Source organism: Mastomys coucha, unplaced genomic scaffold (assembly GCF_008632895.1).
Source record: "Mastomys coucha isolate ucsf_1 unplaced genomic scaffold, UCSF_Mcou_1 pScaffold7, whole genome shotgun sequence".
NCBI classification, from domain to species: Eukaryota; Metazoa; Chordata; class Mammalia; order Rodentia; family Muridae; genus Mastomys; species Mastomys coucha.
In genome coordinates, this window is record NW_022196913.1 from 42,147,576 (window position 1) to 42,153,074 (window position 5,499).

The following is a 5,499-nucleotide window of genomic DNA, read 5'->3' on the forward strand; positions in this document are numbered from 1 at the left end:
TTGTTTGTTTTGTTTTATAGGTCTTTTAAACACAGTAATTGAAGCAAAAAACACAACTTTAGACATCACAGTTGTCCTCTGACCTCACAAATAAAAGTGAGTTCATGTGTAAATAAAATAGAATTAAAATTTTAAATTAAAGTTCGTTACTTCAGGGGCCAGAAATGTAGCTTGTTGGTAGAGAACTTGTCTAACATGCATGGAGCCCTGGGTTCTGTCCTTGGTACAGAAAAAGGGGTATAGGGGAAGGTAATTATTTCATGTAATGGGTTTAGTAAAGTTTCTTTTTGTAACAAAGTTATTACATGTTTAATGTAGAAAAACAATAAAATAGAGAAAATCAGAATTTAAAAAAATAGTAATCTCTTATAAGTTCATTACTCAGAAATATGACTACTAAAAATTTTGGAATTTGCCAGGCAGTGGTGGAACATGCCTTTAATCCCAGCACTTGGGAGGCAGGAGACAGGCGGATTTCTGAGTTCAAGGCCAGCCTGGTCTACAGCATGAGTTCCAGGACAGCCAGGGCTACACAGAGAAAAACCCTGTCTCGGAAAAAAAAAAAAAAATTGGAATTTACACCCTTTGTGTTTCCCCTTTCTTTTCTGGGGAGGATGGAGGCCGGATCTCACTATGTAACTCTAGCTGTCCTGGAACTGTATAGGTAGACCAGGCTGGTCCTGAACTCACACGACTTCACCTGCCACCATCAAAGGCCTGTGCCACCACATCTGGGTTTCACATTTATATATAAATATAGTTTTCTGCTTATTAGTTAAATCAAAATTATTATATATTTATAGTCATGGGATTTTGTTTATTTGTTTAATTTTTCACTGAAAAACATCTCATGAAGGGACTGGAGAAAAGGCTCAGAGGTTAAGAAAACCTGCTGCTCTCTCATTGAGCAGGGTTTCTCTGTATAGCCCTGGATGTCCAGAAATGCTGTAGGCCAGGCTGGCCTCGAACTCAGAAATCCAGCTGCCTCTGCCTCCCAAGTGCTGGGATTAAAGGTGTGTGCCACCACTGCCCGGCCATCATCATCAACTTAAACTAAGTGTGATAGCACATTCATGCCTGTATTCCCATTGTTCTGGAGGTGGAACCACCAGAGTCAAAAGTTTAAGATCAAGGTCATCTTTGAGTTACATAGTGACAGTCTAAAATACCTGAGACCCAACCTTCTCTCTATATAGTTACATTATATATAATATAACAACATAGATAACTATATAGATGCATGTATAATATAAAAATATAAATTTTAAGTGTGTGTGTGTGTTTGCCATGGCACACATACTGAGGTCAGAGGCGATCTTGTAGGCATAGGTTGGGTTCTAGGAATCTGTTGAGATTAGGTGTGTTCAGTATAGTACGGTGGGTCTTAGGAATCAAACTCAGACCCTTAGACTTTGTAACAGGTGTCTTTACTGAGTCATCTCAACAGTCTGTATCATGAACTTTGAAAGTGTGACGAGGATCTTCTCCAGGATCATTTCAGTGGAAGCGGAATGTTTTGTTCAGGGATCTAAGTAAGATCTTTGAGTCTTACTTAGTAAGAAATCTGATAAACCATGGTTCCAGATTGCAGAGTATCTCCCCACACCACGAGGCTTTGTTAGGTGTGTTAGTGATCTAGGGTTGAAATGTCCAAGTACCAAATATGTCACATTTGAGAGTGGGGGTTAGTACTTGAGAATCCGGACAGGGGATTCATCCTTTAACAGCCATATGCTGGTCTCCTCTGAAGATTTTAAATGGTTTCCTGGACTTGGTAATATTGGGTTTGTAATACAGATGTTTTAGAGACCCAGGCAGGAAGATGACAAGGGCAGGGTCTGCTTAGACTACAGAATGAGTTCAAGGCCAGCTTTGGTAACTGAGTGAGATCTCTCATCTGAAAATAAAAAGTTAAATAAAAAATAAAATAAAAACCTAGGGATGTAAGTGGATGGTAAAACATTTCTCTAGTATGCATGAGGCTCTGGTTCACTCCAGTTCTGGGGAAAACTTTTAACTGTACTTTTGTATTGCTTTGCTATACTAGGGTTCCAACCTGGGGCTTCCTGCATGCTGGGTAAATCTAGCACTGAACTGTATCTTCCTGTTGCAATAGTTTTCTTGGTTTGTTTTATTTTTGTGCTGAGGGTAGAACCTAAGACCTCACATACTAGACAGATGACTCCTGCCCCATAGTCTACTGACTTTATCTTAAGAGGTCTTGCTGAGGAAATATATATTTTTGTTTGATTGGTTTCTCAAGACAGGGTTTCTCTGTGTAGCCCTGGCTGTCTTGGAACTCACTCTGTAGACTAGGCTGGCCTTGAACTCAGAAATCCACCTTCCTCTGCCTCCCAAGTGCTGGGATTAAAGGTGTGCGCCACCACCGCATGGTGGAAATATGGTTTTTAAAGGCTTTTGTTTGTTGGTTGTTTTATTTTTTGGTTGTTGTTGTTGTTGTTGTTGTTTTGGGTTTTTGTTTTATTTATTCATTTTTAGTCTTTTAAAATGGCACTTTTTGTCTTAAACAGACTCAGTCTTAAGCCCTTAGGAGCCACTGAATTACCTCCACTTAGCTTTCTGTACCACAGAGAACATGGCGCTACCACACACCCACCAGTTGCTTCTCCAATGGATGAACAAATGCTTGTCAAGTTTCTTCAGGTTTGCAAAGACTTTATCTGTCCTCCATACTTTAAAATATTTTGCTGGGATGAGATGTTTAACTTAGTTGGTAGAGTGCTTGCCTAACACGCACAGAGCTCTAGGCTTAATCCCCTGCAGTTTCATAAAGCAGGGAGGGAGTGGTGGCTCATGCTTGTAATCACAGTCCTGAGGAAGCTGAGACAGGTTCCAGGACAGCCTGGGGCTACAGAGAGAACTTTTTTACAAACAAACAAACAAACAAACCGAAAAGGTAACACTGTCCCCTGAGCTGGGCACATAATAAAGTCATGATGACCACACCACCTATACAAGTCAGACTCATTAGGATTCCATGTGTTCCAGTGTGAAATGACACCCAAGCTCTAGAACATGTGTCTGTTTGCTTCCTAAGAGGAAAGAGTCTTTGACCCAGGGAGAGTCCTACGTGGCTATTTTCAGTGTTGATGGATGGATGGGGTTTTTCGTAGCCATCTGGTAGTGTGATTTACTCTAACTTCTTCAGCACTTTTTACAACTGAAAGACCCTTAGTCTGATCCTTTGACAGGCGAACAGGAGGACCCAATCTGTGAGTAGGATGACCAATGGCCAGGCAGAGTGTCCAGAACCATTACAATAGTCAAGGGCTATCTGTAGGAGTAAAGTGGCCTTCTGCTCACCAGCATCATTTGAAGCTGAAGCTAAAGAAGTTTTGTTTTGGCTCTGACGTCATTCAGTTAGACTTGTAAAGATGCATATTCATGGCTGGGAATGTAGCTCTGTGGTAAAGCACTTGCTTGGCAAATGAAGGCCCATGGTCAACCCACTGCACTGGAGAAAAAGCAAAAGGAACAAAAAGTGTACATGATTTACTGAGGAAGTATGTGTTGTGTGTGTAGGTTTTTTGTTTTGTTTTGTTTTGTTTTTTAATCTGTACCTTGCCTAGTGAATGAAGAGCTCCACCCTACAGAGAAAGGAGGAATTTTAAGGGCCAAGAAAGCTTCCCATCTGATAAAGAGGGCAGAACTTTTGTTTGTTTGTTTGTTGTTCATCTGGTCTGAAGGAACGGCTGACCCTTTCAGAGTCCTGAAAGGTCAGGACTAAAAACCTCTAGGAAGCGGTGAACTCTCATTATGGAGGGAGGATGGGCTCAGAAGAGCCTTGTAACCTTTCGAGAAGTTCTGAATGTTTATATCTTTGAAGCAACCTCTGTGATGTAGATGCGTGCGAACCTTGCGTCTGTGTAAAGCCCAACGGGTTGGTGGGAAGTATAACTAACTCATTCAGTGGTAGAGCCCTTGCCTAGCTCCCAGGAGGCACTGGGTTCCATCTCCAGTCCTGCAGAAAGATCACAGCCCTGCAGTAAGCAGCTTGGTTTGGGACAGCCCAAGGAGTCCTTCCTTCAGCTTACTTTTGACACATTTCTAACAACCTTGGTTATCCAGTTTCCTAACCGCTGCAGATTAGAGCAGATCAATTCAAGAGGAAGAGCAGGTTGCTGTTGGCAGGCACACAGAGTTCAGAAAGAAGTGACAAGGGTCAGCCAGATACCGACAAAGAGAGACAACAAAGAGCAGACAAATACACTCCAAGCTAGAACCGACGACAGTGGAGTCTTAGGGAGTGCTGGCAAACGGCTATTGGATGCCTAAAGATGCACAGTCTCTTCGGGATGTGGCCATCTGCAGCTTGTGCTGAGATGTTTATAAACTGTTGGCATGGGCCTGGGAGTATAGCTCAGGCCACACGTGTGCCTAGCCTGCGCAAGGCTTGGGTTTAACCCTTGACGCCAAATAACGAAAGCTATTGAGTGATAGCTGTTAGCATAGAGATTTATGCTCTTATCATTCTCTCCATATATTAGTGTTCGGGTGTTTTTGAAAACGGAGCAAAACCAAAGCAGTTCACAGCGCATTTTGGGGGAGGGGCGAAGTAACTTCTACTTTAAATGGTAATAAACCTCAGCCACTAGAAACAAAGCCCTGGCATAGTCATCTGGGTAGCTAGAAGGATGATGGACTGTGGATAACCAAAGTTGGATTCAGATGCTTGGGAGCCAACTCCTTCTGTCTTTTCTTTAAGACAGTCTCACTGTGCAGCTCTGGCTGGTCTGAGACTCAGAGATCCACCTGCCTCTCTACCTGTGGAGTGCTGAGGTTAAAGGCATGCTTCACCTCTGCCAGCTACTTTGTTTGTTTGTTTGTTTGTTTTTCAAGGCAGGGTTTCTCTCCGGGCGGTGGTGGCGCATGCCTTTAATCCCAGCATTTAGGAGGCAGAGGCAGGTGGATTTCTGAGTTCAAGGCCAGCCTGGTCTATAGAGTGAGGTCCAGGGCAGCCAGGGCTACCCTCAAAAATCTGCCTTCCTCTGTCTCCCAAGTGCTGGGATTAAAGGCGTGCGCCATCGCTGCCTGGCTGCCAGCTATTTTCTGCTACTTCTCTGAGACCCATTGAGGTAGCATTGCTTGGGAAAATTTGAAACTACAAATGACATGGCTCCACTTGTCCGGCCTTCTTCTGCTACACTTGTTATTCCTAGGCGAACTCTTCCTCCAACCGTGTCCTCAATGCCTTTACCCCTTTCCGGTTCATTACCACTCTCCTCCAGGTTGGTTCCAGCTCTGTACACTTTGCCAGGTATATCTGCTGGACATATGCAAATCCCTGCTCCCCGGAGAGGCTTCATTCACCAAAGCCGTGGAACCCATCACCCAGAAATTAATTCCTAGCCTTTTCCTCTCTTCATCCACCTGTTAAAAGAAATTTGGCACCGGGCAGTGGTGGCGCACGCTTTTAATCCCAGCACTTGGAGGCAGAGGCAGGCAGATTTCTGAGTTCAAGGCCAGCCTGGTCTATAG

The 5,499-nt window shown here is 43.5% G+C and overlaps 1 protein-coding gene across 2 annotated transcripts in view; it reads left to right on the forward strand.

Moving 5' to 3' along the window:
- Rreb1 (ras responsive element binding protein 1) overlaps window positions 1-5,499 on the forward strand; it is a 190,450-nt gene that overhangs the window by 40,972 nt on the left and 143,979 nt on the right. The gene's annotated exons all lie outside the window — the stretch shown is intronic.